Source organism: Phodopus roborovskii, unplaced genomic scaffold (genome assembly GCF_943737965.1).
Source record: "Phodopus roborovskii unplaced genomic scaffold, PHOROB, whole genome shotgun sequence".
NCBI lineage: Eukaryota > Metazoa > Chordata > Mammalia > Rodentia > Cricetidae > Phodopus > Phodopus roborovskii.
The window spans coordinates 242,625-253,539 of NW_026126583.1; the positions used below are offsets into that span (position 1 = coordinate 242,625).

General features: G+C 40.4%; 1 pseudogene; it reads right to left on the reverse strand.

Moving 5' to 3' along the window:
* Nucleotides 1-6,156: 6,156 nt before the first annotated feature.
* LOC127236293 (thyroid hormone receptor-associated protein 3-like) lies at nucleotides 6,157-9,396 on the reverse strand (annotated as a pseudogene).
* Between the last annotated feature and the right edge of the window lie 1,519 nt (nucleotides 9,397-10,915).

Below are 10,915 nucleotides of genomic sequence, written 5' to 3' on the forward strand. Positions count from 1 at the left end.
TTGAGGAATGAAGGAAGGTGTGACTGCATTTTTGTTCTAGAAGATTATCAGTCCGAGGATGTGGGTATTGTTTATCTTCACTTAGAGAGCTATGGTGATTTGAATAGTATTGATTAGCTAAGTTCATTTATTTGACTGCTTGGTCCCTATTGGTGGAACTGTTAATGGAAAGATTAAAATTGTGGCTTTGTTGGAAATGATGTTTTACTGGGAATGGGCTTTGGAGTTTCAAAAAGCCTAAATCATACTCTTTCTCTCCACCTGCCTCCAACTGATGAGACTGTTGATTTTTTCAAAGAAAATTGATTTTCCCACTTCTCTTACAGATCAGCCAGGTCAGTCAGCTAGTGACTCTGCAGACTAACTAGCACTCTAGCTAAAATTTTAACTCAATTCTGACCTTTCACCTTTTACTCCCTATCCTTTGTTGACTGTGCCACTAAAGTCCAAGACCCTGGACATCTGATTTCGAAATTAATACTTAACATATAATCATGAAAGAAAATTCTTGACACAAATTGAAAATATATATAGAATTGTGTTTAGAGCTAATAAAATAGTGGAATTTAATATACATTCTAACTGTATATATGTCTCTATATTAGAAGTCTCGGGAACTTAATCCTGATAATCAAATTATATTTACACATCCAGTTATAGTCTTCTGACTTCTTTTTAAGGAAAATATTCCCAAGAGGCTTCTAATTCTCTGAAATTATACCAACAGGATATGAAAAGTGCCAGGCATTTGTTTGAATTCTATAACAATTTATCTGGAATTCTACACAGCATGCCAGATGATCAAAACCAGTTTTCACTCCAGATTCTGTTTTTGTTTTATCAAAGTATGTCCTTTATTTATCTTCCTCCAGTACATTAATTATTTTTTAGTATGATAGGGTGAAGAGCCAACACAGTATATTTCACAGAAGACATTAAACTTCAAATTTCATTTGATTTTAGAAAATAATTTTCCTATAAAATATCTTTCTGAGTCTTATTTTCTTTATCCTCAATATGGAATGTTTTTTATAATAGCTGTTTATAACCATTTTTTTTGGAGGGCAGTTATCTCTTAAATTTTTTTTTTTGGTTTGGTGTGTGTGTGTGTGTGTATGTGGGAGAGGGGGGAAAACCATGTCCTACATGTGAATGTCAGAGAACAACATTGTTAAGTGATTCCATTCTTTCCAACTTTCCTCAGTTCCACAGATTGTACTCATGAGTGGCATCACCTTTAAATTCTCAGGTACCTTGCTTACTCTGGTTTTCAATTTTAATTGTCATTCATACTTCATCACATTAAATAAATGACATGTAAAAAGTTAAGATGAAATATAAGAAAGAAAAATACAGCAGAGGAATTTTTATAATTATATTTAATAGATAAACATCATATACCCATATATATAAATAAAATGTGCTAGAAAGGCAAAGATTGAAAATTGAATGTGCATTAGGCTAATAAGTAGACAATTTACATATAAAATATAACTCGCAATGTTTTGTGATTCTGCTGCTGTGAAAAATTAAGTTATTAATAGAATATACATGTGTATTTATGTGCCTATATGCACATTAAATGAATAGCAGTGAAGAATTTTCTATACAAAATCTCATTTTGCTCATTAATTGTTGTTTTGTGTAAGTAACAAAATGATTATTAACATATAATAGCATTCTTTTTTTTTTTTTATCTTTTTTTGGTATTTGAAACAGTTTTACTGGGTATGCTAACTCACATTGTAGACCAGTCCAGCCTTAAACAAATAGAGATCTCCCTGCCTCTGACACTTGAGTGTTAAGATTAAGGTAATGCACTGCTACCATTTGGCTGCATCCTGTAAATGTCTTAACTGCCAGTATTTTGCATCACTCAGTTTTAATAAAGTACACTGATTAAATGAAAAAAAAAATTCAGGAGTAATTTCAGTAAACTTGAAGGATTTATTTCTCTCCTCAAAAGCAAATGTTTTTACATAAGCATTTATCTTCAGTCCTTCGATGGGTGTATTCATTAATCATGCAATTGAATTAACAAGTCAAATTAATGCAATTATTATGCTCCACAGTTTTCTGATAGAGACTTTTGGTGGAAAAACAAAATTTAAAATATTCTATTAAAGCTTTTAGCCACTTACATTTTCTCTCAGGTAGGTGTTATCAAGAAGAATGATGATTTTTTTGTTGTTGTTTTCTCCTATTTATAGAAATTTTGAGATGATTATTCTATGACACAAGACTAATTGCTTATTTCACAATTTTATAGTGATTATAAAACTAGTTCAATATCTTTCATGACTGTCACAGACTAGGTCAAGCATCACCAGGAGAACTTCCTATCAAAATGTATGTTGTCTTTCACAATGAAATGATAATTTTCATTTTTCTATCATATCAACATTTGATACACTTTTTCACATTTTCTGATGTAATTTACAGCTCAATGCAAATTCTGTAGAAATAAAACATTAATTTCTCCTCGACATCAAAAGCAGAACACAGTTCTAGAAAACAATTTAAAATTCAAGACATATTTGTAAAAAGATATATGTTTTTATGATTTTATACACTTAGAGTTAGGTTTTTGTTGATTGATTTGTTATTTATTTATTATCTTAAGGAATTTACACAATAAACAAGCAGAAAAGTCTTTCAATTTTGTGATTATTATTGTCAAACTGAGCTGCAAGTACAGCAAACCCTTGATTTACTTCAAGGACATCATGGGAATAATACATGTTCAAGACATACTGGAGACAAAGTCATATACAATAAAAAGGGTATTTATTTTGAAAAATGGTACTTTGACTCTTACTTGTTTCCAAATGAAACATTATGAACAACAAATACATCAAATGTTTTATTTTGTGGTTTTCAACCTTATACAATGATATGCAGGCTAAAGAAATCCAACATTCCTCCTGACAAGACTTGAATATGATCACAGAAGCAATTAGAGATACTTGGAGAACCCTGAGTTTCCTTTGTGTTTATATCCTCAGATTTTGGGGAGCTAATAAGCTAGAAAAACAAAACTGTCAGTTTTGTCCCTGTACTCTAAAATTATTTATGAGGGCAATGTAAGAACATGTCAGCAATATATCTTGTTAGTAGAACTAACTGAAAACCTCTTTGGCTTGGGTCATATTGAAGTACAAATGATCAAACTTCCTGCAGGGAACAGAAAGAAATTGATTTTCATTGGAGGAACACAGCATAGAAACAGTGGTGTAATTTCATGGATGCAACATTGGGCTTGAAATTAAAATAAATCATCAAATGTCCCTTAAATAAGACATAAAACATACAAATATTGACATCGCAAGACTATTATGATGGCTAAAAAACTCAATGTATTCTCTTTCAACAAACTATAGCTAATTATTAACTGACGTTACTCATAATTACAACAATTTCCAAAAGCACTCTAAACTGTTAATATAAGCACAATGTAAACTTTTTTTGCAATAAAATTAAGTAAAATTATGAACTGATGAACCAAAATGTCAATCAGTTTATAACTGTTGGCTGTAGAGATCAACAAGCCCAAAATAAAATGTCACATTTAAAAATATGTACTTTGTCCCCCTCCCCTGAAACTCCCAGATTTGACCCCTGATCCTGCTGCTCCTGTGTCCTGTCCCCATCGAGAGCACCCTTGGAGCTCTGATACACCTCCACCATGAGCCTGCCCACCCCTACCCTGTGCCCTACCCTGCCCACTCTCCCCCTGCTCTGGTTGAGCACTGGGACAGAGGGTGGAGCCAAGAACAGTCCACCCTACTTCAGGGACTTCTTGGAGCAACTCTGAACAAAGGAGACCAGCCTATTCACGTGGGACCACATGTAATTTCCATCTTCTTGGTCTCTGACCCCCACATCCAGTCCTTCTGCTGGAGTCCTGGGCCCCCTCCCATAGATCAGCATATCTGTGGGTCCACTCTGAGTTCCCACTGGCAAGATCCTTGACCCACAAAGAAGGGCCTCTGCTAAAGAAAGAGGCCTCAGCTGAAGAGTGCCAGTTCCCAGTGAGATCCCACTATCTGTTCAGAAACTTCCAGAGTATCAGCCCAGCCTTTGTCCTCTTCTGCCATCCATTGGCTAGAGGTGACTCTGGGCCCAATTGGGGAGGGCTCTCCCCTACAACCTACCCACCCCCAACTCCCTGGGTGATGGGAGATGCCATTCTGTAAATGTTTCTCATACAGGTTAATGAATAAAGCACTGTTGGCCAATAGGAAAGGAAGATAGGAGGGACTAGGAGACAAGGAGGAAAGAGGAAGTAGGAGGAGGAGTCAGCATGGAGAGACTGGGGAGACCAGATGCCTGCCCCACTCCCCGGTAGGTGAAACCATGTGGAAATACATAGAAATGGGTTAATAATTAAGACAGAGCTAGCTGATAAGAAACTACACTTGGACAACAGCATAATATCAAATACAGAGTCTTTGTGCATTATTTGGCATGGGTGTGGCGGTGGGACAAGACAAGTGGCGGGCAGAAAATCTTTACACCTTACACCTGGGTTGGCGCCAGGTCCCACTGCTCCTGTGTCCTGGCCCCATCGAGAGCACCCTTGGAGCTCTGAAACACCCCTACCCATCCCCACCAAGAGCCTACCCCCTCTACCCTGTACTCTACCCTGCCCACTGTCCTCATTTTGTAGCTGATGGAAACAGAAGCAGACACCCACAGCTAAACACTGAGACAAACTGGAATCCAGATGCAGAGAGGGAGGGAAAGACCAGGCTACAAAAACCCACAGAGACAGATGACTGAACAAGGAAGAGGTAATTGACCCCCAAAATAATAGCTGGGAAACCAGCATTAGAATGACTCAGATCCCCTGAACATGAGTCTCAGAAGGTCTCTCTCAGTGGAACCAGGATGTATCCCTGCTGCACAAAACAACTTTGGGAGCACATTCCCCACAGAGAGATACTCCCTTGACCTAGAGGAAGGAGGGAGGGAATAGTCCCTACTTCAAATGAGTTGACAGATTTTGTTGACCTCTCCTGGAAGGCATCACCCTCCCTGTGTACTAGGGGTGGTTGGACATGAGGTTTGTAGGGGGAATGGGAGGGAGGGAAAGAAGGAGGCAGAGAAATTGGGAGAGGGATCTGGGATTGATATTTAAAATAGAATAAATAAACAAATATATAAATAAATAAATACAAATTTACATTGACTCATCTGCTTGGTGAGGTCAACTGATGAGATAATTAAACACAGTTTTAACTGTCACAAGAGTTTAAGAAACTAAGGGGGTTGTACATTTCACCTGGTGTCCACATACTAAGCAAAATTATACAATGATGCTGTATTTGCCAGACATGGAAGTTTAAGTATCCCATTGTTAAGTAATGCATCTGGAGAGCTCCATTCATGTACAAAGCAAACCTTTTCTCAGCTTAGGCGATAGCTTTTAAGGTATCAATAAATGTGCAAATAATTTAATATAAACTATTTCTGTGTTTATATAAAAATTGTTCAGAATTGCTCTTTTCTATTCTTGAAAGTGGTATATCTAGTTATGGTTGTATTTTTTAATTTGTATAGAGAAATTATTAGTTTGTCATGTGCAAATACACAGCTTTTTTATAAAATGCATTAATCTTCCAAAGTTCTGAATGTAGAAGCGTACTTTCACTTTGTGGTAATGCTGGTATTTTCAGAAGGAAATATAGCCTAGGACTAACTTTCCCCCTTTAGTTTTGATGCAAGCCTCATGAATGCTTATTTGCAGATCCAGGCCTCCATCCTCCCATTCTCATTAAGTATGCTCATGTAATAAATCAAGCATGCATATTCTTCCTATTTTAGAGAACTTAATTTAGAACTTTACATTTTGGCTATGGTATGCTAGTATACAATGGAGATGATATGTGTAGGTACCACAAGCTAAAACAATTCAGCGAGTAGAATTCATTAGTATGCATGAGAAATCTATAAATTTATTGACTTAGGCCAGCAGATAGTCTAGAAGCACAATTTTTTTTTTTTTTGAGGTGAACACTTCAATGTTTATTCACATGCTTTCTTTTAAAAATCAAAGTTAAATCTTTCTGCTAACATTAGAAAAAAAAAGCAAAGAAAAATATGTTTTTTTTTGTTGTTGTTGTTTTTTTTTGTTGTTGTTTTGTTTTTTTAAAAAAAAAAATCAGGACAGGAAAAGGTTGAAAACCAAGTTCATTCTCTTAGCTCCAAATGAAGAAAACTTGGTTTCTAATAGGGGGAAAAAGAGAAAAAAAGAAAAAAGAAAAAAGAAAACCAACAAATCCAAGCATCAGCATCATTCTCCCTACCCTGCCCCCACCCCACACCAACAACAAACAACAAACAGCAGTAGCCCAGTGTGTTTATGGTCTGCTTAAAACATGGGCCTGATCCCAGGCTCTGTGGCCCGTGTCCTCTGTGCAGTGGGACAGCACCAGGGATGTGTACTCTGCTGCTGTGGGTTCTGTGTAGCTGGGAGGTTGTGGGGTGGGATTTGCAGGATATTCTTGAGGCTCCCTGTTGAGCTCCACCAGCCTCTCCAAGTGCCTTTCTCCCCTGGGCAAGGGCTCCATCAAGAGTGGCCCTTACTCAGCTGTAGGCTGTAAACTGTCCTCTTCTCTGTTCTCTGTCCCACTCTCATCATCTTCAATTTCTCCTTCCTCTCAACTGAACTTGTCGTGGGCCCACTTGGGACTGGTACTGGATTTCCGGAACATGAACCAGCCCCAACCCCGGGGGAAGGCTCCTCGGCCCCGGCCTCGGCTCATCATGCAAGTAATATTTCTTGCTTTTGGGTATGTACTCTGGATCCCATCCATGCCTCTTCCCGGTTTCTCTTTTGAAAATCATTGTTGCTGTTGTTATTATTGTTACCAGAATAGTTTCCTCTGCCCCAACCTCTTCCTCTTGCTTGAAATTGAAAAGTGCCTCTCTCACTTGAACCCACGAAGTCTTTGGTCTCGTGTCTGGATTTGTCAAAACCCGTAGTGCTTTCCTCCCTCTCCTCTGCTTCCTCAGGGTACTCCTCTGCTTTTTAGGAGTGAGACGACTGGGAGGAAGAAGAACAGGACCTAGGCCGGTCTCTTGCTCTTCGGTTCTTCTTCTTTGATCCTTTGTGAGTTTTCTCTGTTTTCTCAGTTGACCTTTCTCTTGAATGGCTAGAGTCTCGGGAATCCACCGACTCTCTTGATTTACCTCGTTTAAGATCTCTCTCCTTATGTTTTTTACGACGCTCAATATCAAGGCGCAGATCAACAGGATCATCTATGTATTTGCCTTCAGCCTTGTAGCCAGGTTCCCGGGGACTTTTCATTTCCTTGTGAGTCAAACCATGTCTTCTGAATGTACTGGGGGAAATGTCTATCCTCCTGTGTATCTCTGGGCTTTTCTTATTTTTAGCTGCTTCTTGTTCATTTCCTCTCTTTAATTATTTAGTAAAGTGTCCATGCAATGTCATTCCAGAGGATCCAAAGTGATGTTCCTTAACATGATGAACAATGGTCACTATGTGCTGAGCAAACAATTCTGGGAGCTACGCTGAGACTGAGCTGACTGTATGTGCTGGAAAATGGAACAAAATTCCTGTTCCTTTTTATTGCTATGGACTAGATCCCGACAAAGCTTTCTTTCCTGAGCCAATAAGCCACTGGGTCTTGCAAGGTCCTCATCAAAGGAGTCCATTGACCTGGGCCTCCCGAGTAATGGAAAAGGAAGACTTCCCTGAAGAAAAGTCTCCTTTGTATCCCAGCTTATCTCGGCTCTCAGAGGTCTTGGGGGAGGTGATGATTTTTTCTCCTGGACCGCCTTGTACGCAGTCACTCGGAAATTCATTTCTGGCACAAAGCCCCTGTGCCCACTTTCGCTCCTCTTGGCCCCTCCACGCTCCTCCTTTTTGGATCTCTCTGTGAAAGGCTCCTCCTCCAGCTCCTCTGCTTTCTTCTGCTTTTCCTTCCCCGTATGCACCAGGCTCTCCCACTTGCCTGACTTCTCTTCCTCCTGGTTTTTGCTTGCACCAGCTATGACTTTAGACATAAATTTAGGTTCATCATCAAACTCAGGTTCCTTCCTTCTCTTACTTTTGTCCTTATCTTGTTCATCCATCTCCTCCTTGTGGAAGTCAGCCATCTTTTTCTCAAAGTCATCATGGAGCTTATACCTTTTGGATGACTGGCTGCCTCAGAAGGGCTTCTCAGTGTCTGTCTTGGGAGCAAATGGATCAGATTTCATTTTTATATCAGCATCAGAGAAGCTCCCCTTCTCTTTCAGCTTCTCTTTATCAGTATTTGTTTGTTTCTGCTCCTTATCTTTCCCATTCTCTGTTTTCTGCTCTTCCAGATACCTTTTTGTGTATGCTGCTCCTCCTCCTGAAGCAGCACTTTCCTCTTTCTGAGATGAACCATACACAGAGCCAGTGCCTGGAGGACTCTTACCCACAGGGCTTTTTTTAGATGGACTTAAAGACCCAAAGCCATGGTCGAACTGACCTAGGTGCGTTCCAGACTGATATCCAGCACCACCTGACATACATGAGCCCGTCTGTGATGTATTAGAATGTGGAGAACTAGGTTTTGGCACAGGGCTAGGGCGCGTTGACCTTCGCCTGACCACCACAGACTGGAGGGGACTTTTGACAGCTGGGCTTCTTTCCCGGGGACTCAGATCAGAAATGGAGACCCGTGGTGTAGAACCAGTGCTATACGTGGTGGCATCTGGCCATGGCTTTGAGCTCTCAGACCCTTTTATATCTTGAGAGGCACCTCCAGAAAATGTCTGCTCCTTGGCCTCATCTCCCTGGTTATCACCAGCTGCCTGAGATGGTCTGCTATCCTTGGAAAAGGACTTTTTCTCTCTTGTAGCCTTGCTCTTAGATGATTCAACTCTGCTGTGGTTGGAGGACGAGCGGGATGATGAGGAGCGTCTTGACTGTTCAGAGGATGACTTAGCAGAGTTCCTAGAATGACTCCGGTATCATGGTGAAGGGGACCTTCTCTTTGGGGATCTGGATCTGGAACGGCCACGATGAGGGCTGTATGCTTGCCAGTAGTTCTGCCAATTAGACCGGTAGTTTCCATAGCCACCTCGGTTATATTGGCCCCATGGATAAAAGCCTAGGTTTCGCCCACAGAAATAATAGGGCCTCCTGTAGCCTCTGTTATGGCCTCGGAAATCTCACTTCTGATACACTCGGGGGTGATTCCTTTCTCTTTTATGAGCTGGAGAATATGATCTGCAACGAGACCTAGAATTTAGCCTGCGCTTCCTTGACTAGGAGACACATCGGCTTCGGGACCGAGACTTGGAAAACGATCGAGACTGAGATCTGGATGCAGAACTTGAGCGAGAAGAGTGAGACCCAGACTTGGATTTGTTTGTTTTTGACATCTTGGAAGAGAATGTCGATGTTCAGTAATACCTGGACCCGCCGAAGCGACTACAGCAGCAGTCTCGCAATGGCACATCGGGCCCGAACCTCGTCCCCGCCCGACAGCACGCCCAGCGTCCAGAAGCACAAAATCTTAAGGTTTGCAGAGCCTTGCTTACTGTAACACAAGTGCGTGGAATGTTTTCCTTTTTCTTTAATTTTCTTAGACATCTCTCCATTTTACTGTGCCAAGTGGTCTTCTTGTGTTTCTTCATTGTATTTTGCCTCTGGGTTCTTTTATTTATGATAGTATCTTTAAATTTAAATTTGAAACAAGCTTGTTTTACATGTCAATCTCAGTTCACACACCCTCCCTCCTCCACTAACCTCCCATCAACTCTCATCCCATCCCCTTTCTGCTCCAAAGGGAGGGTGAGGCCTTCCATGGGTGATCTTTAAATTCTATAATATCATTTAGAGCAGGGCCTAGACCCTCCCCCATATGACGAAGCTGAGAGAGTATTCCTGTATGTGGAAGTCCATTCATATACTAAGGTTAAATACTGACCCATTACCAGAGTCCCCATAGACTTCCCAGTCCTCCTAACTAACACCCACATTCAGGGGTTCTGGGCCAGTCTTATGCTGGTTTCTCAACAATGAGACTGGAGGCCATGAGATCACTCTGGTTAGGTCAGTTGTTTCTGTGGGTTTTTCCAGCCTGCTCATGACTGCTTTGCTCATCACTCAACCCTGTCTGCAAATGGATTCCAGGAGTTCAACTCAGTGAATAGCTGTGGGAATCTTCTTCTGCTTCCATCAGTGACTAGATGAGGGCTCTTGGATTGCATATAAGGTAATCATCAATCTCATTATGAGGAAAGGACATTTAAGGTAGCCTCCCCACTATTCCTTAGATTGTTTGGTGGTCTCAGTTTTGTAGATCTCTGGACATTTTCCTAGTGCCAGCTCTCTGTTTGAACAATGACTCCCTCTTTTCTCGCTGTATTCTATTCTTCCCCTAATTCAATCATCCTGTTCCCTCATGGCCTTTCCCCTCCATTTCTCCCCTTCTCTTTCTCCTGAGTCTTGAGACTTTCAAGAATACTTTGTTTTTTTCTGCCACATTACCATTTATCAGTTGAAGGGCATTTAGGTTGATTCCAGGTTCTAGCTATTACAAATAATGCTGCTATGAACATAGTTGAACAGATGTCCTGGTTGTATGAATGGGCATCCTTTGGGTACATGCCCAAGGGTGGAATTGTTTGATCTTATGCTAGACTGATTCCCATCATATGTAATTCAAAGTGTTTGTAGTTGTTTTCACTTCCACCAGCAGTGAAGGCATGGTCCCCTGGGAGAAGAAGAGGAATTGAATTCGGGGGGGGGGAGGTCTGTGGGATATGAGATGATGAGAGGGAAAGGGAATTGGGTTTGATATGTAGAATAAAATTGCTTCTAATTTAAATTTAAAAAGGGAAAATTGACCTTGAAATTTCTGTTCTAAATAAAATTATTACTCCAAAGTGCTTATGTCTGCTCAATAATAAA